The 23,038-nt window shown below is 44.1% G+C and overlaps 1 protein-coding gene across 1 annotated transcript in view; it reads right to left on the reverse strand.

The window, feature by feature from the left end:
- UBR4 (ubiquitin protein ligase E3 component n-recognin 4) overlaps positions 1–23,038 on the reverse strand; it is a 336,932-nt gene extending 313,894 nt beyond the window's left edge. Inside the window, exon 1 of the mRNA XM_054691340.1 lies at positions 23,035–23,038. The gene's annotated coding sequence lies outside the window, so the exon portion shown is untranslated. The remainder of the gene's footprint in view (positions 1–23,034) is intronic.

A 23,038-nucleotide genomic window follows, 5' to 3' on the forward strand; every position in this document is an offset into this window, starting at 1 on the left:
AGCACATGGTCTCCTTCTCCAAGTCTAAGCTTCTCATTTATGCTGGGGAGGAATAATAGTACTCGCCTCAAAGGGTTATTGGGAGGATTAGATGAGATATTTAGAGGCAAGGCTTTTTGCAGCACTAAGCATGCAGTAAGTGCTCTGTAAAGATGAGCAATTGTCACTTTATTATAATTGTGTTTCTGCATGATCCCTATAGCATAGAGTCCTGCTTCCCAACTGCACTCCATAGATGTTCGATGAACAGGTGAATGAATGAATGAGTCATGAATAAATTTGCCATCACTCTCAATCCAGGATTATTTTCTTCATGCCAACCCTCCCTCCACCTTACCTAAGGGCAGCAGGAATTTTAGCAGCCTCAAGACTTTCCATTGTCTTATTTCTTCTTGACAGGATGATGTGGTAGGACATACATCCACAATATTTTTTTGTTTGTTTAGAGAAAGAAAAAGTTTATTGAGGAGAAAAGGAACAGAAATAAAGTGGGACTCCCAGGCCTGTGGAACCAGGCCAGGGAGAACCAAGGGAGCCCCATCCACAATTTTGATACATCCCTCCAAAGGCAGACCCTAACCCCCTTCCTCTTGACTGCAAGCTAAGGTTGGTGACTCACTTCTAACAAATAAAGTGGAACTGACAGCATGGAATTTCTAAGACCAGGTACTAAAAGACACCCAGTCTTCCTTCTTGGTCTCTCTTAGATCATTCACTCATGAGGAAATCAGCTACCATGTCAAAGATGCACTCAAGCAGCTCAATGGAGGTATACATATTGAGGAACGGAGACTTCTTGCCAACAGCCAATTGAGTGAGCTATCACAGAACAGGTCTTCCAGCCCTAGTCGAGCCTTCAGATGACTGAAGCCCCAACCAGCAAGTTGACTGCAACCTCATAAGAGACTGAGCAAGAACCACCCTGCTGAGCCACTCTAATTCCCTGACCCCCTGAGGCTGTGAGATCATCAGTATTGTCTTACACTGCTCTGCATGGGGATCATTTGTTATGCAGCAGTAGATAACTAATACACTTTGTATGAATATCATTGGCAAAAGTTCAACAAATGCTTTTCTGACAATACTTGGCTTATGAAGACTTCTGACTGCTCATTCTCCATATCGTTTTAATGCTCTTCAGAAGCACTGAATCTCACCCTTCACCTGGGACATTAGTATTATTAGGCCATGCATGCTAATTAATTAAGGACCTTGCCATTCCCCAGGAAATCAGGTGGGCTGTATCCTGACATCTGTTGCATGCTGACACCTAGGGATTGGTACCACTAGATTTCCAGCTGGGAAGACTCAGTGACATGCAGGCTCCCATCCAGTCAGTAGCTCATATTTGGAAGCATCATATTATCAAATTCATGAGGGCCCATCTCAGAGAGACTATTTCCTTACTGACAGCTTCTGTGCTGTTTTAACAGCAGCTAATCCTTTCACCTTCTTTGGAGACAACTTTAGAATCCTTTCCCTGGCTAGCCAAGACTCAGCGTTCACTGGATAGAACTCTCGTAGGCCGTTGCATCTGGGAAGTCTCTGCCTAATGTGGAAAAGAGACCCTGGAATGAGTGTCTGCGCCTGACTAGACTGAAGGCTCAGGACTGGTAAATACAATGTAGCTCTTCTTTTCCTACTATGAGGACCTTAGTGATCAGGCTGTCTGAAGCCAAGGCCACTGGGGTTTATTGAGCACCTGCTATGTGCCAGTCACTGGAGAAAAGGCCAGGACACAAAGATGAGTAGACAAAGTCCTTGCCCTCAAGGAGCTCCTGATGTTTGGGAAAATGGGCAAATCAATCAATAATGATAGTTCATACCAGCCGAATCCTTTCTTGGGGACAGAGAAGACAGGCCAGACATAGGGATTGTGGAGGAGGCAGGATCAGCCATGAGTCAAGTAAAAGGGAAATAGCTCCTAGGTTGGGGACTTTGCAACAACGTGGATAGGTAGTATGCTAAGTGAAATAAGTCAGAGAAAGGTAAACACTGTGTGATTTCACTCATATGTAATATTTAAAGAAACAAAACAAATGAATAAGCAAAATAAAACAAGATAAACTTTTTGATGAACAAGACAGTGGTTACCAGAAAGGATGCGGGCAGGTAGAGTTAAATAAATTGGGTAAAGGGAGTCACTTGTCTGGTGATGAATGGAAATTAGACTTTTGGTGGAGAATATAATATAGCATACACAGATGTTGATTTCTACTGCTCTAGACCTGAAGCTTATATAGTGTTTTTTTTTTAAAGATTTATTTATTTATGTACACAAGAGCTGGGATAAAGGCCAGAGTTGTGGGGGAATAAGAGGATTCACCAGAGACAAAGTGGGGAACAGAACAGGCAGATCCACCGAAGTACACTGCTGAAGGGAGCAGCGGGTGAGAGAGGAGAGGTCTGCTGTGCCATGTGGGTTGCTCCCTGGCTGGCCAGGGATTGAACTCGTGCTGCAGAGGCTGAGGACAGTGTCATAGGTTGCATCTTAACCCTTGTGCTACCAGGGAGGCCCTGAAGCTTATATGGTGTTATAAGCAAATGTTACTTCTATAAAATCAACAAACAAAAAAAATACTCAGAGTAAAAAAAAAAAAAAATGGAAGTGATTGATGATGTACTCTGCCAGTAAGAGGGACAAACACAAGAAGACAAGCAGCAGGAAATCATGGTTCCAGCCCAGGAAAAACTCCCGGGTTGATAGCAAAAGGGAGACTCGAAAAACCCAGTCTAGATGTGTAAAGGAGAGCAGAGGGCTCTGGGGATAAGATCTTCCCGAAAAAATGGAAATATTCATGCACTATCTACTCCATGAAACCAGGACCGTCTGCATAATTTGCAGGGCCCAGTGTCAAAGGGAAATGAAGAGGCAAAGCCTCTTGCTTAAAAATTATTAAGGGGGTCTCCCTGGTGGCCTAAGGTTTAAGTCTAGCGCTATCACTTCTAGGACCTGAATTTAATTCCTGGCCAGGGAGCTGACCCACATAGTGCACAGCAGGCCTCTCCTGTCTCACCTGCTGTTCCCCTCAGCAGTGTATTTCAGTAAATCCTCATACTCTGCTCCCTACTCTGTCTCTGATGAATCCTCTCACCCCCCACACCTCTGGCCTTGACCCCAGTTCTTCTACAAAAAAATAAAATAAAAATAAAAATTGTTAAGAATTTCAATCTTGGGCCTCTCTGGTGGAGCAAGGGTTTAAGATGCAACCTATAGAGCTATCCGCAGCCACTGCAGCACGAATTCGATCCCTGGCCAGAGAGCTACCTACATGGTGCAGCAGACCTCTCCTGTTGTGCCCTCCGCTCCCCTCAGCAGTGTATTTCAGTTGATCTGCCTGTTCTGTTCCCCACTCTGTCTCTGGTGAATCCTCTCACCCCCACACCTCTGGCCTGTACCCCAGTTCTTGTATGCATAAATAAATAAGTCTTTAAAAAAAAAAAGAATTTCAATCTCATTATAAGAAGCAAATTGGTTCCCACGCGCATGTGAGAAAGAGGGATGTTAGCTGAACCTGTGCTGGTAATCATTTCACAATATATGTAAATCAAGCCATCATGCTATAAGTCTGAAACTTACACAGTGATGCATGTCAAGTATTTCTCAATAAAACAGAAAAAGAAAGACGGTGAAAATAGAGCTCTAAAGTCAGTAGGTGGGCTCTTCTGAGAAGGTGGCCCCCTACTGCTCTGGAAGTCAAAGGCTCAGGAATTGGTGCCTGGCTATGACTGTGTAGAGAACAGTATAGCTGTTCTTACTTGCAAGCTGAAAGAAGCCAGCTCTAACTGACTTAAGGAGGAAGGGAATTTATTAAAAGAATATTAGCCGACTTATACAACCCCACAGACGTTGGGGGATTTCATTTATAGCTACCTAGCTAGAAACAACTCTTCCAGCCAGGCTGGTCTGGTGAGGATGGTGTTGCTAGTATCTCCTAGGATCAGGCCCTGCAGCTGAGAACTGACTTGTGTCTCTGGGGATTTCACTGCCACTGTCTTTTTTTTTTTTTTTTTGCATAGAAGACCTGGGGTATAGGCCAGAGGTGAGGGGGTTGGAGGTGAGGGGATTCACCAGCGACAGAGTGGGGACCAGAGCAGGCAAATCTACTGAAATGCACTGTTGAGGGGAGTAGTGGGCAAGACAGTAGAGTTCTGCTGTGCCATATGTGGGTTAGCTCCCTGCCTAGGGATAGAACTCAGAAACTCAGGCTGTAGAGGTGACAGCACTGAGATTTAATCCCTAGGCCACCAGCAAGGCCCTGTCTTGAGTTTTCTTCTTTTTTTTTTTTTAATTTATTTATACAAGCACTGGTACAGTCAGAAGCGCGGGAGGGTGAGAGAATTCACCAGAGCCAGAGCGGGGAACAGAGCAGGCAGAAGGACCGAAGTACACTGCTGAGGGGAGCAGCGGGCGGCAGGAGAGGTCTGCGCGCCATGTGGGACCCTCCTCCGGTGGCCGGGGAGCAGCCGGGGATCGAACCGGCGCTGCAGAGGCTGCGGGCAGCTTCGCAACCCAGTGCTCAACCACTGTGCCACTAGGGAGGCCCTATCTTCAATTTTCTTAAGGGCATCAAAAATATATAACATTTCTTGGGATCCAAAAAATCTCCATTTTCTGAGTTCAAACAAAACACAGTACCACTTTTTGTGTAAGGAAAGAATTAGAACTAGCCATGTTGTGTGAACAATTAGCTTGGTTTTAATCCTAAAAGTACTATAAACTGTACATCAGAAGAGTTTCCCTGTTTGCCTTGCCAACCAGGAAGCTCAGAACAAGATTTGCATTTAAACTCTAGCATCTACTTTAGGCAATGTGTGTTTTGGCAACATTGTTTTCTAACTTGCTTCTTAGTTCATTTGTTTTATTTCTTCCCCTAATTCTTGCTGGGTCCTTACCTCATTAGTTGTTGTTGTTGCTTTAATCTTTTGCATAGCGTACATTTGCAAACTCCTCTTTGGAACATGGTGGGTATATAAATTAATAAAAAACAAGTGAGTAATGTGATCTGAGCCCCTTGCAGATATGGTCTTATTACATAGTCATGAATCTCTAAACACCATCAAATTCATTACTTCCAAAGACAAATAAAACTCCAGAGCCAAGTAAAATTCATCTGGTGAGGCAGAAGGAAGCTGCAAAGCATTAGGGATGGACTCTTCAACTAGCATATTTCATATCTCTGTAAACAGGAAGCACAGGGATCTAGCAGCCAAGCAGCTGATGCAGGGGAAGAGGTGGGAAGGGAGGCTGAGTCCGAAGCTGAATGAGGTCTGGGGGCTGTACTTTTCGCTGCAACCCTGGTTGAAGAATCCAGCAACCCCGTAAGAAACAAGTAGGAAGTTAAAACTATGCAGTAAGGAAACTTAAATATACAGATGTATCATAAATCAAGATGACACTAATGACTTCTGGTACTTGTAATCTGCTCTGAGCTGTTTCTCCAGCAGTGAAAATGAAAGACTATGAGCTATTCCCATTCTCCCTTCCAGTTTTCTCTCCTACGAGCTGCATAGAATTAAATGAAATTGAGTAAGTGTTGCATCAATTAGTGTTCTTGGTTGCAAGCCACAAAAACTGACTCTCAACAAAACCAAAACTCATTAGAAGGATGTTATGGTTTGTGAATGTGTCTCTCATTCCCCAATTCACTATTGAAGCCCTACCCTCTAATGTGATGATGTTTGGAAGTGGGGCCTTTGGGAAGTAATCAGGGTTGATGAAGGCATGAGGGTGGGGCCTTTATAAGGGGTTAGTGCCCTTATTAGAGAACTAGATCCCATCGTCAGCACACATGCAGAGTTCATGTGACCACAAAGGAAGATGGTGGCTACCTACAATTCAAGAAAAGAGGCCTCGGAGTGAAACCCACTTGGTCAGTACCTTGATCGTTGACTTCCCAGCCTCTAAAGAGGAGAAAATAAATTTCTGTTGTTTAAGCCATTCAGCCTAAGGTATTTTGTTATGGCAGCCCAGATTGACTAAGATAAAGGGTATGGAGACTCAATGAATTAAGAAGAAGCTGTGGGGTCCGGTTGGAAAGTCAGCAGCGGGCTGAAACCAAGACGTTGCCAATGTAGGACCCAGAAGACAGAGTATGGGTTTCCCAGACTACATTCAAAAGGAAGATTCAGTTATCTGGAAAAATGACCATATATGGTCCATATATGGACTGACTTATGACTAACCAGTTAAACTTTGCCAAGTCCATAACTTCCTAATTCCTAGTTGTTGGTTTTTTTTTTCTTTCTCTGCTCCCATAAAGCCAATATTATACCCTAGATTGGAAAGACACACATTTGAAACTTGCCTCTTATCTCCTTGTCGGGTGATATCTATTTTTTTAAGGATTTATTTTATTTATTTATGCATACAAGAGCTGGGGTGTAAGCCAGAGGTACGGGGTGGGGGTGTGTGTGTGAGAGGATTCACCAGAGACAGAGTGGGGAGGAGAACAGGTAGATCTACTGAAATACACTGTTGAGGGGAGCAATGGGGAGACAGGAAAGGTCTGCTGCGCCATGTGGGTAGCTCCCTGGCCAGGGATCGAACTCCTGCTACAGTGGCTGCGGATAGCTTCATAGTGCTGATGCTTAACCCCTTGCGCCACCAGGGAGGCCTGGTCTTTCTGTTATTTAATTACTCTGTAATTTGAAGAAAGCTGAAAACTGATAGTAATGCCAATAATTTTTTGCTTAAACAGCAAATGTTTGTTTCTCACAGTTCTGGAGGTGGGAAGCTCAAAGCCAAAGCGTTGACAGATCCAGTGTCTGATAAGAGCCTGCTTTTGGTTCCACCGTCTGATCCCTTCTCATTGGTCCTCACAAGGCAGCGAGCAGAGACCCAACAATTCTTGCTAATAGAAATGCAATTTGTGTCCGATAAAAGGGAACTGGCTGTCTTGAGCATTTTTGCAATTTTGCATGTGTTTGTAAATTCATTTCAGCGTTCCTTTTCTGACTATAACTGGCAACATTCTCCTGTTAATCACTTACAACATCTTAGTGGTTGCCTCTCAATGCGTTTAATCAAGTCTTGGCCAATGTTCATTTATAATTCTTTAAGAGTCATCATTTTACCTTTTTGGAAAATGATCCTTTAATGTTTCTCTAAGATATCCACCAATTCCCCCAACACAACCAGGTGAATTACATTTGCAGAAGTCTATCTCACGGATAATTTGAGTAGAGGTTCAACTTTACCTTGGATCTGAGAGGGAAATCCCAATAACATTGCTAACTCTGTTTCTCTATTTTCTTCTCTCTACTAGGGTTGTGGTTTTCAGTTTCTGGTTTATTTATTTACAGTCAATAAGTCATTTCCTTTTAGTGGTGGGGAAACTGATTTCTATGTCAGAACATTTAAAGGTCTCTGTAAATGGATAAATGGATTATAAAGATCTAAATTCTGTTGGAGAGGCAGAAAATCTGGATTATTCGTCTTTTTATTTGTCTATTTGAGCTTAAATCGGGTAAGGATTTTATGCCACCAAGACCGAGATCAGCTCTTTGATATCTAGACCAGTGAGTTTTTGCGTTCTTGAATTTCTTCTTGATCCTTGGCTAAGACTGTAGGTTTGAAGCTGTACATCTGTCTGTCTCTATGTCTATAATTACCTCTTATTGTGTATGTGCATAAAGTTCTCCTATCTTGAGAGGACAATAATAAATTAGATGATCAAGTATATAAAGAAAAATATCTCTTCTGAATTGCTTCTAGAGATTTTGAAGAAATAATTATAAATTTTTCTGAAATTTTTGTAAAATGGGGAAATTCAATGTCTAATACTTTAACTTCATGATAAGTCAAAAATATTTTTATAGAAACTCAAAAATTTTTTTTGGGGGGGACCCTCGCCGGCGGCCGGGGAACAAACCGGCGCTGCAAAAGCTGTGGGCAGCCTTGCAGCCCAGCGCTCAAGCGCTGCTCCACCAGGGGAGGCCCGAAACTCAAAAATGTTTTAAGGATCCAAGTGCACATAATCAAGACTAAAAGAACAAAGATTCCTTACTTATGAGAGTTAATGTTCTTGATAATCCTATTGACTTTATTTCTAAATAAAATATTTAAAATAAGATAATTATTGTCACAATTCTAGGCACTCAGATTCCTATCTTAATTGAATGTCTCAATCTCCTATGATAATTTTTCTGAAATTCTGCCTTCCCAAAGCATAAATTGTCAATCTATCTGCTTTGCTGAAACCATCTTTGAGATGTCCTATAGGATTCCTGGAAAATCTCAGGTTCTTTCATTTTCTAAAAAGAGATGCTAGAATAGTTAGATTTGCTTGAAGAGTTGAATGGGATGAGTTGTCAAATGTCTTTGACATCTCAGATGCCAACTTCCTCTAGGTTAACTTTGTATAGGGAAAATGTCGTATATAAATATTTTATTTTTTTTAAAGATTTATTTATTTATGCATGCAGGAGCTGGGGCACAGGCCAGAGATGCAGGGGGTGAGAAAATTCACCAGAGACAAAGTGGGGAATAGGCAGACTGACTGAAATACACTGCTGAGGGGAGCAGTGGGAGAGACAGGAGAGGTTTGCTGCACCATGTGGGTTGCTCCCTGGCCGGGGCTCGAACTCATGCTGCAGAGGCTGAGGATTGCTTCTTAGTGCGGTACTTAACCCCTTGCGCCACCAGGAAGGCCCTCATATATAAATATTTTAAGTGTAAATATTTCTAAGTTGTTATGTCTGTAAATATTTTTAAGTTGTTTTATTGGACATTCCTTGGATAATGACTTTGTTCTCTGTGTCGTCTCCCTTAATAATTAAGAAAGAAAATGTTTTTACTCTCAAGGAAAACACTTTTACGAACTAGTTCTTCTATGAACTAGAGCTCTTATAAAACAATGCTGTCGGGTTTTTCTGCTTATATCAAATCCTTTGCCTGAAGATATTGGCATGATGATATGATACAGCGTATCAGTCATGAGCACAGATATTATTTAAAAGATTTACTGACTGGGCCTCCCTGGTGGTGCAGGAGTTAAAGTCTCAGCGCTCTCAAGGTATCGCCAGCCACTGCAGCACCAGTTCTACCCCCGGCCAGGGAGCTAACCTGTATGGCACAGCAGACCTCTCCTGTCTCTCCCACTGCTCCCCTCAGCAGTGGATTTCAGTAGATCTGCCTGTTCTGCTCCCCACTCTGTCTCTGGTGAATCCTCTCACCCCCCCACACCTCTGGCGTACACCCCAGTTCTTGTATGCATAAATAAAATGATAAAAAAAAAAGATTTACGGGCTGCTGCTTCCTTCTCCAATGCAAATCTAGCATGCTCTCAGCCAGTGGGTCTCAACTGGGATACACACAGATATAGAGGTTAGAAATCTGTACATCTGTATGATAGCTAGACCTATTCCTGACTTACTGAGCCTTTACTTAATGTTCTTGTTATAATCTCAGGATGATTGTAGATCGCCAGATTTTTTTCTCTGTATACAAATTTTGTTCATTTTTATGACTCAGATGTAACATTTACTGACTTCTCTGACAACAGACATAATCATTATTGTTAGGGATATTTGGCCTAGATTTTATTCTTTTGGTGATGGTTTGATTATCTTTGTTTTGCACACCAATAACAGCCAAACAGCCTTGTTGGTTTTCTGATTCTTATGATAAACACATCAGATCTTGGACATTGGCTTATCCTTTGCAGTGCATGAACCCCAGCCGCTCACGTAGCACTGCCATCTCCAAAATCTTTGAGGCTTGCCTGACACCCCGCAATAAGGCACAGGTCAGAGTTCACGTTTTCAACAAAGGACAGTCTCAGAGCCTTTGGAAAAGGTTGTAGCAGATATTTCAAACTATTGACATTCCAAGCTGAGCTGATATGGCTTAGACAACCTTTAGTCTTTGCCAGTGGAGTGGATGAGGGTTTCCAGGATTCCAGCGCTTCCAGAAGGGCCAAAGCGAAAGCCGGTAGAGCAAGGATTAATCCCACAGGATTGAATGACCTGACAAGAGTATTGTTGAGCTTGTTTTATTTTCTCTATGTATGTATACATATATGTATCTTAATCTTATGATCAAGTGGTTTTTATTTTATTTACAATTTATATTTTTTATTTAACGAAGTACCATTGTTTTACATCCTTGTTAATATTTTGATGGTGCAGGATTTCTCCCCGGGGTTGGGGGGGGGGTGTCAAAAGATAGGGAACACTTCATGACTTCTCACGTCATCCTTGCTTGGGGGCCACACTGGGCTGTGTGTCTTAGCATATGCACCACTGAAGGGAGCACTTGTTGATCTTGTTTTAATGTCCTGTTTTCCAGACTTATAAAGAAGTCCTTTGTCTTTCTTCTGAAGCCATCTGTAACCCATAACCATTCAGTAGATGCTGCTCTGGGAACTGAACTGATTTCCATGGACCTGACAGATTTCAGAGGCTCTCAAATCTCCCTGTTTTTTTTTTTTTAATATATATTTATTACGTCATTCTTCATATTTGTACAATGTATGTTTTCCCATGAAAGTCCCACCACCTATTCACCCGTGCACCATCACCATCATCCCTGTGCACTTCCCCCCCTGTCCTGATCCTTCTCCCTCAAGTCTCCCTGCTTTTTTTTCCCCTCAGTTACACTTTATCTTTATTTTTTTTGGTTTTTTAAAATATTTTATTTTATATAATTCTTACATCATTTTTCATTTTTGCACAATGTATGCATTTTCGTTTTGGTTATATTCCCTACGCAATTGCACCCCCCCTTATTTTGACCCTAATCCTTCCTCTTCCTTCCCCCCGCCCCGCCCCGCCCCCCGTGTGTCTCTGGTTTATAGTTGCTTGTAGATTTTGATTTTTACTTTGTTTTAATTAGTCTTTTTCCTGGTCTCTTATTTAGGTTTTCTAAATTCCTGCTATGAGTGAGACCATCCGGTATTTTTCTTTTTCTTTCTGACTTATTTTGCTGAGCATGATCCCTTCTAGCTCCATCCATGTTGCTGCAAATTGCATGTGTTTATCTTTTTTGAATGCTGAGTAATATTCCATGGTGTATATGTACCACATCTTCTTGATCCAATCATCTATTTTTGGGCATTTGGGTTGTTTCCATAGCTTAACTATTGTAAATAGTGCTGCTATAAACATAGGGGTGCAGGATAAACGCTGGGACCACATCAAATTAAAGAGCTTCTGCACAGCAAAAGAGACAATAACCAAAAGAAAGTCTCCCTGCTTTTTAAGGTACTGGTTACGTGCAGCTCCGGAGGGCTGTGCCTTCCTTCTTATCAGGATAAGCCTATTGAAAATCAAAGCCCTGGAAAGTCACATCTGAGAATGATGCTCATCAACTCAAGTATGACAAGATGTTTTTTTTTTTTTTTTTTAACAACATTTTTTTTTTTTTAATAGAGGCATGTTTATTTATTTGTTTGTTTGTTTATACATGCACTGGGTACGGTCAGAAGCGCGGGAGGGTGAGAGAATTCACCAGAGCCAGAGCGGGGAGCAGAGCAGGCAGAAGGACCGAAGTACACTGCTGAGGGGAGCAGCGGGCGGCAGGAGAGGTCTGCGCGCCATGTGGGACCCTCCTCCGGTGGCCGGGGAGCAGCCGGGGATCGAACCAGCGCCGCAGAGGCCGCGGGCAGCTTTGCAACCCAGCGCTCAACCGCTGCGCCACCGGGGAGGCCCATGACAAGATGTTTTAAGAAATAAAACTTTGTGATATTTACGGAGCTTATGCCTACAAAGGTGTTTAAGAAAACTGGTCTGGTGCCTGGTTTAAAGGTGCTAAGGACTGATATTTGGATATTTGGGGAACATCAAAAAGAGAGGAATTCACCCAAATTTAAAGTTATGACAGGTGAAAGAATTCTCATGGGAAAAGTTTCTTGAGCTGAGTTTCTTAACCTTGGAATAACAAACAATGGGGCCTTTTAAAATTCCAGTTGATGATTCCTTATGAAAACTTCCAAACAAAAGTTAATTTTGTAGTTGTTTAGAACTATATGGACTCTAAATTTTACAAAGCAAATTTAGGAGACCTCTCTGACAAATTGATACTTTTACTGCAGCAATGCAAACAATCAGGCCAAATCTAATGAGACCAGCTTGATTTGTGATCATGAACAATTTTTCTTTGAGATGATTACGATCACAAGGGGTTGGGAGAGATCACAGGAACAAATGGAAACCCCTTTTAGTAGGTGTTCTGTGACTCACAAATCAGAGTTAGTTCTTCCTTTATCTTTGAGCTTCTTTCCTGCTCTATAAATTCTAGAAAATTGACAGTAATGCAAATGATGCTTGCCCATAGAAATGCAAATAGTGTCCATTGGAATGTAATTTATGATTGCCTTGTGGATACTACTGACATTTGCCAGTTTTGTATGTTTTTGGTAATTGATTTCATTGTTTTTTATCTTACTACAATTGGGGGATACTTAGATTTCTCTTTTGAAGTCGTTAGAACATCTTACTGGTTCCTTCATTAATAGTCTCCATAAAGGGCCTCCCCTGGTGGCGCAGCGGTTGAGCACTGGGCTGCGAAGCTGCCCGCAGCCTATGCAGCGCCGGTTCGATCCCCGGCTGCTGCCAGCTGCTCCCCTCAGGAGTGTACTTCGGTCCTTCTGCCTGTTCTGCTCCCTGCTCTTGCTCTGGTGAATTCTCTCACCCTCCCGCGCTTCTGACTGTATCCAGTGCGTGTATAAATAAATAAATAAATAAATAAATAAATAAATAAATGCTTAAAAAAAAAATATTGTCTCCATAAAATCTTTGCTATGGATTCATTTATTATCTGCATGAAAATCATATTTTTATCTTCCTTGAAAAATATCCCTTTAGTTAATAGACGTAAGATTCTTAGAACAGTTCCTGGCACCCAGGGCAGCCATAATAAATGTTAAAGTCCTGTCTCGCCCGCTGCTCCCCTCAGCAGTGTATTTCAGTCAATCCACCTATTCTATTTCCCACTCTGGCTCTGGTGGATCCTTTCATCCCCTGCGCCTCTGGCCTGAACCCCAGTTCTTGTATGCATAGATAAATAAATCTTTTTAAAAAATGTTAACTATTGCAAGCAAATAATTCAAATTATCCCCATTTTACAAATGAAGAGAACCAAGTGTAGAGAAGGCAAGCTAACTTGCTTCAGCAGCACAGCTTGTCAGAGGGGGAAGTAGAAGCCAGGGCCCCCCACTGCTCCCACACCTACAGTTTTCTCTGGTTGTGCTTTGCTCATTTCCACTCATTCCTCAGGTTTCACAGTTGGGGGCCTTCTGGACTAATGTAGCAGCTCCGCCTCCAACCTCATCTCTTCCCCTGTCACACTCATATTGTAAATATGTCGCACCCATCAATTTCGTCATCAAGAGAAGAGGCCCGCATGACCTGGGGCAGAGACTGTCTCCATCGCCAACCTGCACAGAACCTGGCAAGCCACAAGTGCAAGGGCCAGGAGTGACATGTCGCACACGTGTGGCATTTTCTCTCCCTGGGATGGAGAGCAGGCGTGCTTTCTAGAACTCACTGGAACCCTCCTCTGCAACTCTGTTCTCTGCCAGTCCTTTGCTACCTGGGCTGCTGATCCTGACATCCTAAAGATGATGCCAGGAGTCACTAACCTCTCATGACTTGAGTGTGTTGAGTTTGTGTGTGTGTGTGTGTTTTCCAAATCAAATTCCAGAAATCCAGGTTTAAAAATAACTGAGAAATGTAGTCTTCTCCACCAAGCCACTTGGCAAAAACAAACCTTCAACAAAGACCAGTGTGCAGTCTCGCTTCACACTTACTCATTTTCAGACGCCAACTCAGCTCTGTTTGGGGTGGGGAGGGAGAGGAAAGGCAGGACTCCTTGGGGCTGAAGGACAACGGCACAGGAACTGGGTACAAGCTTGACTGGACGGCGGGCGGCCGGGCCTTGCCGGCACACGCCCTTGTGGGAAGACAGCTGCTCGGGACTGCTGTGAAGTCCGGTTTTCCTTGGAGCCCCAGCTTGCCGGTCCCCAGCCCTGTATCGGGCAGGAGATCAAAGCGGCCCTGGAAAATGGTCTCCATTAGTAATTCAGAATTCATTCTCCGTCCCTGGGGAGACATCAGCTTCTGCTTCCAGCCTGCCTTTCCCCATCATTACTTCGGGAACTGGCTGGTCGTAATAGGGAGTAGCATTTATCCTCGGCTGAACAACAACCTCAAGCTCCCTCCACTTTGCTACATGGTCTATTTTTTAACCTGTCATCTTATTTAATGCCCATTATGTGGTTGAGAGAAATGTGTGATGGAAGAGAGGAAATTCAGGACCAGGGAAGGCCTGGAAAACTGTCAAATTTCTTATTTCCTCCTCCTTTGAATCAGCATTTATGTCCCTCAATGGGGTTTTCCTGCATATGCTTGTATAACTCCCTTTTAAAACAATTTTTGCTGTTTTTTCCTTTCCCTGCCCCTGGGTAAGTTATTCCAACGACTACTTTCCACCTCAAAAGAAAGTAGTGGACAGGAAAAAAGTGGTCGTGTGGTCTGTTGGCTACAACTCCAAGTGGAGCCTGGAGACTTTGGTTCTATTCTGAGCCTTTTTGGGAACAGGATGGAGGAGAGAGACATAGCCCTGCCCTTTTACGGGAGTTCCCAGGACCCCGTGCCAGTGGGAAGAAGTTGCTTATTCCAGATCCTAAGGGGGCCAGGAGCTAGCATTGGTGAAACACCTGCTAAGTACCAGGCCCATTACTGACCTGCTTGCAGAAGATCCTCACAACCTGGTGAGATGTCATCAGGTTTTGTGATGTCCATTGTACAGAAGAGGAAACTGAGTCTCAGAGAAATGCCCATTCGCCCCCTTATTCGTGATTTGCTTTCTGTAGTTTCAGGCAAACATGATCAGAATTTACTTACAGAAAGGCATTTTGAGAGAGACCACACACATAACTTTTATTACAGTACATTGTTATCATTGTTCTATTTTATTATGCTATTCTTGTTAATTTCTTACTGTGCCTCATCTATAAATTAAATTTTACCATAGGCATGTAATACAGGGATCATAATATCTACAGTTTCAGGCATCCACTAGGGGTCTTGGGGTGTGTCTGCATATGCTTGTATGTGTGCCCAGGTAGTACACCTTGTCAAAAACAGAGCCGGGAGCACACTCCAGTTCTGCTTCTTTGTTCTGAGCTGTCTCAGTGCGACCTATAATCCACCAACTGTGCTTTATTCCTGGTTTACTCAGTTTATTGGGTATCTATGGTGTACCACTCCCACATCCCCTTCTAGGTGATAGAAATAAAGTAGTGGGTCTCCCCAGTGGCACAGCAGGTTGAGCGCTGTGCTGTGAAGCTGTCCGCAGCCTCTGCAGTGCGGGTTCGATCCCTGCTGGCCAGCGAGAATCCCACATGGCATGGCAGACCTCTCCTGTTACGCCCGCTGCTACCCTCAGTAGTGTATTTCTGTAGTCTGACTCTTCTGCTCCCCGCTCTGCCTCTGGTGAATCCTCTCATCCCCCACGCCTCTGGACTATACCCCAGTTCTTGTATAAAAATAAATAAATCTTTAAAAAAATAAAATAAAGTAATAAGCAAAAAAACCCCATCCTTTTCTTTATAGAGTTTATGTTCTAGTTAGGAGTGGGTGGAGTAAGGAAAAAGACAGAAAATAAACGCAATAAGTAAACAAATTATGTAACACCTAATGTGCTCAACACAAAAGAAAAATTAGAGCAGGCTAAGGGAATGGGGGGTGATGGAGAGGTGGTTGTGGATTTAAGTAGGGTAATCATGATAAGCCTCATCGAGGAGGTGACATTTGCATGAAGCCTTAAAAAGAGATGTGAGAGTTAGGAATGCTGATGTTTGAGGGATGATTATTACTGTCAGAGGAAGCTGTCAAGTCAGCACAAGGGCTGAATTTGGGGGTTTCCTTGGCACTTTTGAAGAATCCCGTGTGCCTGCAGTAGAGTAAGCAATGAGTCCTCAGCCATGCTGACAGTTGTCCTGAGAATAGACTGCAGAGGGCAGAGTGTTTGATGGGGCTGATAATATGGGACAGGGGCTTCTGTAGTTATCAGGTAAGAGACCACTGTAGCTCAGACCAGGTGGGGAGCAGTGGAGGGGTGAGCGATGACCAGATTCTGGATTTACAGTTGGAGCCCACAGGATGTCCTAAGGATTAGATGTGAAGTGTGAGAGAGGAAGGAATCTAGGAACCTCAGGGTTTCTGCTGGGCCTCAAGAAGGAGGATGTCACCTCTGCCTACCTGCTGTGTAAGTGGAGCCCACCTGTAGGCGAGGTGGGTGGGAAGAACAATCAGGAATTTGCTGTTAGCCCTAGTAAGTTTCAGATGTGAAGTCTTTCCATACAGAACCAAGTAAATATCCAAACGCATGGCTGGAGAGGGCCACTTAGGAGGTGCTGCCACCCCAGCCAGCCAGTTGCAGTGTTTCCCTAATGTTGCCTCCTCTAAACCAGCTGTTTTTAACCCAAGGATTCAAAGGTTGGATGGAAAAAAATTACATCTTTTTTCCCCCACTGACCTCTTACCTCTTACTGGATCTAGCATTTCCTGTATGAATGGAGTTAACGAACCCTAGTAGATTTAGCAGGACCCATGACTGTCGCCAAAAGGAATCACAGGAATTTCCATTTCACCTAACAGGTGCATGGATTGTCCCCAAATGTCCCCATCACTCCTCTGAACTGATGGTACTTGTTGGACCTGCCACTAGGTTTTGTGACTCAGCGTTGGCAAGTACTTACATCACACCATTGGATTTGAATTTAAAACATTTCGATGGTGGGCCTGCCTGGTGGTGCCAGGGGTTAAGCACAGCACTGTGAAGCTATCTGCAGCCTCTGCAGCATGAGTTTGATCCCCGGCCAGCCAGGGAGCTACCTACAGGGCATAGCAGACCTCTCCTGACTCGCCCGCTGCTCCCCTCAGCCATGTATTTCAGTCAGTCTGCCTGTTCTGCTCCCCACTCTGTCCCTGGTGAATCCTCTCACCTCCCACATCTCTGGCTTATACCTGTACCCTTGTATGCATAAATAAATAAATCTTTAAAATAATAAATAAACATTTCAATGGTGACATTTTATTATAGTTTCCTTTGTCATCCTATGCTTCTTAATGCCTGTATCTAAAAATCTTTATTCTGAGAAAGGCTTCCCAGCTTTCCCAGATGGCCCAAGGAGTCCAAGGACAAAAGAATGAAGATCTCTACTTGAAGTGAAGTATCCTGGTCACAGTGTGAACAACAGCAACAAAACTTGCTAAAATTCCTCCATCCGTGGCAAGAATCATGCCAGAAACTTACTAGATGTAACTTCATTTAATCCTTAGTATTGCAGAGTGGATATTGTTATTATTACCCCCATTTCACAATGGAAGAAACAGGCTCAGAGGCCATACTCTCCCGGCCAGGCCGTGGAAAGGCAGGGCTGTGTCTACAGTCTATTTCGCCAGATCACACTGGATCTTATGAGGCAGCCTCATGCCCCTCTGAATCAGTGGTGTCATGATCATGACCATGGCAGGGTGGTGTTTGTTAATCTAGCCTGGAGACCGGAGCTAGACTGCCTGGGCTCAAATCCAGCCTTTGCTGCTGGCTGACGTGTGACTTTAGGTAAATCGCTTAACCTCTCTGTGTCTTCGTTCCCTTGTTTATAACATAGGCATAATGATGACAGAAATGCCAGCAGCAGAGATGTGTTGTGGGGTAGTCAGTGTGTGATGCTTAGAATAGCGTCTGGACTATAGAAGAAGCTGGCTTTATAAGCATCTGTTTTTATTAAAAGCTCTGACTTTAGAATAACGATGTAAGAAAATAAATAAATTTAATTATTAAAAAAAATACAAATGGAGCGTTCACCCATCAGACAAATTTGCCAGTTCAGTGGCGCCAGACTATGTAGCTGAGGCTGTGTCAATTTTTTTTTAATAAATAATTCTCCAATGTTTCTTTTTGTTTTTATGATTTATTTATTTATGCATACAAGAGCTGGGGTACAGGCCAGAGATACGGGGGGTGAGAGGATTCACCAGAGACAGAGTGGGGAATAGACCAGGCAGACTGACTGAACTACACTGCTGAGGGGAGCAATGGGCGGGTGAATCAGGAGAGGTCTGCTGTGCCATGTGGGTAGTTCCCTGGCTGGGGATTGAACTCATGCTGCAGTGGCTGCGGACAGCTTCACAGTGCTTTGCTTAACCCCTGCGCCACCAGGGAGGCCCTGTTTCCATCTTTTATTGCAGAGATACCACTTGTAGCCTAGCAGCCACAATTGGTTCTACTACTTGATGGAATTTGGGTCTTCTCCCAGGATCTGTCTGGTTTTTCAGGGCCTACTCTGGTGAATTCACCTTCCCTTGGTAATTAGCCACCCTCCATCTTTTATTGTCTTTCTCCTGTGCATCAGTAGCCTCCAGCAACAGCCTCCAACAACAGCCTCCAGCAACAGCCTCCTGCAAAGTCTTTAAAACTCTCAAAGACCTGATATATTGCACCCATCAGTTTATTCCCTTCCATTCACATCCCATTTCAGTTCACCCCCAGGGAAAATTTTAATAATTGTACCATAATTGCAGACCAGAGGCTATTGGTATTCTAGAAAACATCATTGACAGTCTTCATTGCCAGGTGATTGACAGAAGATCCAGCTCTAAAATCTGATGTTAGCTTGTATCTTTTTTTTTTAAAGATTTATTTTTTTTATACAAGAAATGGGGTACATGCCAGAGGTATGGGGGTGAGAGAATTTACCAGAGACAGAGCGGGGAGCAGAACAGGCAGATTGACTGAAATACACTGCTGAGGGGAGCAGCAGGCGAGACAGGAGAGGCCTGCTGTGCCATGTGGGTATCTCCCTGGCTGTCTAGGAATTGAATCCATGCTGCAGAGGCTGCAGACAGCTTCACAGCGCTACGCTCAACACACTGCGCCACCAGGGAGGCCCATATCTTGTTTCTTAAGACCACTTCCATGTCAACTGGTATGAGTTGGATTATCTGTCAAATAAACTCTGATTCTGAAATTGGCATGTAAAAAGTTTATGGGGGGCGAGGGGAGAGTAGGATGCTCTCAAGAACTGTATCTGTGGGGAGTGAACAAAACACAATTGCGCAGAGGGAGGAGCTGAACTGTGATCAAGCAGCTCTGAGGACATCAGATAGAACCATGGGGAACTCTGGAGTCGAGATGGACATTCAGAATTGTCCTGACTTGAGGCAAGGTTAGGCATTTATACTCTGCCTTGAAGCAGGCATTGGGCACAGAATGTCTTTGGGGAAGAGATTTGACCTTGGGCAAGGGCAACACTCTTTGGCTGAGCTGGAGGAGAGAATCCCTCTGTGCTGAGGTAGGGGGTCTGCGGGACACCACAGCATCCTCTGCAGAGCCTTATCTTTGCCATACTGATGTGTAGGTAACCCACATACATTGTACATTTCAATCTCTTGTCAGTTTCAGATATGACAAATATCTCCTTTTACTCTGTCATCTGTCAACTGTCAGAGTTAATTGTCAAGCGGGATTCTGTTGTGATGCAATCAAATTAATAGATTCCCTTCTTAAGGCATTTGTTTTTTCACTCTTGTTGAAAAGATCCAATCCCATTCCCTAGGTCACAATGATCTCCTACTTTGTTTTTTTTCTTTGGTGTTTTGGAGTCTATTTTTACTTTTAAATCCTTCCAGAGCCCACTTTGACTGTGGGTATTATGTAGCCCTTTAGGCCTGTTTTCAAGATTTTAGTACTGCCAGGTGGGTCACCTCCTTACTGGTAAATCCAGCCCTGACCTCTGTTGTGAATGTTAGTGACACAATTAAAACTGAAGACTGGACCTTTTTTAGTTCAAGTCCAAATTGCTCTTAATTATGAAAGTAATCTGTCAAAATTCAAATGAATCTTACATGATTTGCCTCAATTTTACACATTTCCAAATCCTCCGGTGTTCTAGCCAGGTATCTTCCATAAACCAAGTGCTCATTGTTTGTTCAGTTAAGGAAGTCGGCCTCTTAGGAAGTCAGAGTCAAAGCATTTTTTCTCGTGATTCAAAATATCAGCATCAGGGCCTCCCTGGTGGCGCAGGGGTTAAAGTCTCAGGGCTACCAGCCACTGCAGCACGAGTTCGATCCCCAGCTGGGTTGCTAATCCACATGGTACAGCAGACCTTTCCTGTCTCGCCCGCTGCCCCCCTCAGCAGTGTATTTCAGTAGATCTGTGTGTACTGCTCCCCACTCTGTCTGGTGAGTCCTCTCACTCCCCATACCTCTGGCTTACATCCCAGCTCTTCAATAAACAAATAAATAAATATATTTTTTAAAAAAGTCATCACTAGCATCTCCAGTTTGTCTCTGGGTTCCTTCCAGACCACCCCTTGCTTGTCTGTCCTACTTCTCCTTGTTTGTAAATGCCTTGATCCTCAACTCTGTTTTGGCTTCATATATCCTATTCTCCGCCCCCTCACTTTGCTGGATGACCTGCTGGCCTGACTCACTCTTCTGGCTCCCATCCAAAGAATGGATCCAAGCCATTTTGTTTGGTCTCTGTCCTTCCAGCTCCCACACTGCTCCCTCGGGTAAGAGGCAGCCCATCTGTAGGATCTGCTGGATGCCTCCCACCCTCACCAGGACCATAAGGGTTGTGGCCTGTCAGTTTCAAGATGGCAGCATAAAGGCACTTCTGCCCCTGCTCTTTTAAGATCACCCCCAAACAGTACAAGAAATGAAAATAAAAATGTTGTTTATGAAACCAGGAGACAACAGTAGCCACAGAATACAAGATGAAGTGGAGACAGGAAGGACAAACCAGGTGGTGGACATCAGGCCACCAGCTGAGAAGCACCAGAGTAGACCTTGAGGACAGAGCCCAGGCACTTCTTTATCCCCAGAGCTTAGCGTAAGACTGGCCACATCAAGGCCTCATTAACACCTGTTGAATCAATCGCAGCAGCATTTTATACATATCCTGTAACAGCACCAAAAGCCTATTTTATTAAGGAGAACTCTTAGAAGTTATCACTACATTGCTCAGTGGAGCTGCCATTATTTCTACTAGAAAGTGGGTCCTTTGAACCTGCAGGCTGAGAAGGGGAGCCCAGAGCAACACCTTTACTCTGATGTTCAGCATTTCATGGCTTCAGTTGTTTGTTTGTTTGTTTTAATTAAAAAAATCTGTGCTTTCCTTAGCTCCGTTTTAGACTTTCATTGTTTTAACGTGAACTTGGTTCCAGTGGAGGTCAGGACTTGATAATTACATTCAGCTCTTTGCAATTATTAGCAAGGAACCAGGTAACGGCACTGACATTTAATATTTAATTGTTTTTGATCAGCATTAATTAGTCACAGATGCACACCAGATTCACATTTAATTAAATACTCTTGGGAACAGATTGTGGGCTCCGGGATTCTAACCACATCAAAAAGTAAATGTTCAACTTAAAAGTTGGGCCCTAGAGACCCAGGCATCCATGGAGAGGAAATTCCAGATGTCTAGAATTCTCCCTCTTTGCTTTGAAAGAAACCTCCTATTCCAGCCCCCTGGAATCTAAAATTGTAGCATTTCTGCTGGAAACTTCCAAGCTGCAGACATCTCCTCTTTGGCGTCATTGGTTTTACCCTCTCTACTGAATCATTCCCATCCACATACAAACATGAGTAATTTCTCCCATCCTAAAAAACCTACTATCAACTCCACCCCTCCTCCAGCTACGGCCTCTTTCCTTTGTCCTTCCTTGGGAAAAACTCCTTGAAAATGGTGCACGGTTGCTGTCTCCTAACCTCCTCCTATTCTCTCCCAAGCCTGCTGTCTTCAGGCCTTGGGGGCTGATCCTTCCATGGAAACAATCCTTGTCACTGTAGCCAGAGTAACCCCCTTGGCGTGAAAGGCGATGTCTGATTCTCTGTCTTCATTTGACCGACTTCATCAAGTTCTCTGTCTTCATTCAGCTTCTGGGACGCCCTTCTTTTCTCCCTTCTCCGGGCATTCCTTCTCACCCCCTTCTGCTGATTCATCCTCGCTGCCCAGCTGTTGTAGTTCGGGGGGCCATTGTCTCTCCTCCTTGGTCTTCTTTTCGCCTCTGGTTGTCCTCATTCCTTAGTCTATCTTAGGGAAGCACGTGCCTACTCCCCTCTGCACTTTCATCTCCAGCTTAGGCCTCTCCCTTGCTTACTCTGCGTTTCCACTGGAATGTTGACTTAGCCTGGGTTCCTTCGACATCTGAGCCCCAGGCGAAGCTAACACTCTGCTGTATGGAGAAGTGCGATCCCAGGGCGGAGAGGGAGAAGGGAAATGAGGCAGAGAGTGAGGGAAAGCAAACACAGGTGGCGCATTATCGAACTAGCCACAAATCCACAAGAAAACACAGCGAGTGGCTGGGTCACACGGGAACCTTTCCAGGGAGGCCTGGGGGAGCACAACAGCCCGTGCTGCCTCTTGGGAAGGAGATTTATTTCTGGCCTGTGGGAGGAAATAGAATTCATCTGTTGACTCCTTCTTATCTCTAGTCGCTCCATGATAAGAATTTACCCCTGCACCACTGGGTTGTCATCTCTGGCCTCTTCGGGCAACTTGGGGACTCCAGTTCCCCCAACTCTTGTTTAGAACTTAATCTGGGCTCAGACGTGGTGGGAGGAACCAAGAACTCCGTGGTTATTTGGGCCCAGTGCCTGGAGCTTTTGCAATTCCTGTTGCAGCAGGCATGAAGGAGGCAAGCTGGAGCCTGGCCCTCAACCTGGGAGAGACCAAGGCAGCCAGTGTCAGCAGGGGAGGCCATGCATGGTGGCGACCAGGGGTTCTGGGGTGAGCAGTCATGGGGGAACTGGAAGGGGAGGAGAGGGTTGAGCCCATAAACTGGGCCTACCAGGCACTCCAAACTTAGGCCAGCCAAACATGAACGCCTAATTCTCTTCCCCACCCAAACTTCTTTCTCCCCATTTTTTCCATCTCAGTGTTAACTCCCATTTTTCCATTGGCTCACACCAAAAATATGAGAACCATCCTTAATTCCTCTTTCTTTTTCCCTCAAACTCTACATCCCATTTCTTAGCAAATCCCATCAGCCCATCCAGCAAAATGTATCCAGCCACCAAG

The sequence above is a fragment of the Talpa occidentalis genome, unplaced genomic scaffold (genome assembly GCF_014898055.3).
Source record: "Talpa occidentalis isolate TD23 unplaced genomic scaffold, MPIMG_talOcc4v2.1 talOcc4.9, whole genome shotgun sequence".
NCBI lineage: Eukaryota > Metazoa > Chordata > Mammalia > Eulipotyphla > Talpidae > Talpa > Talpa occidentalis.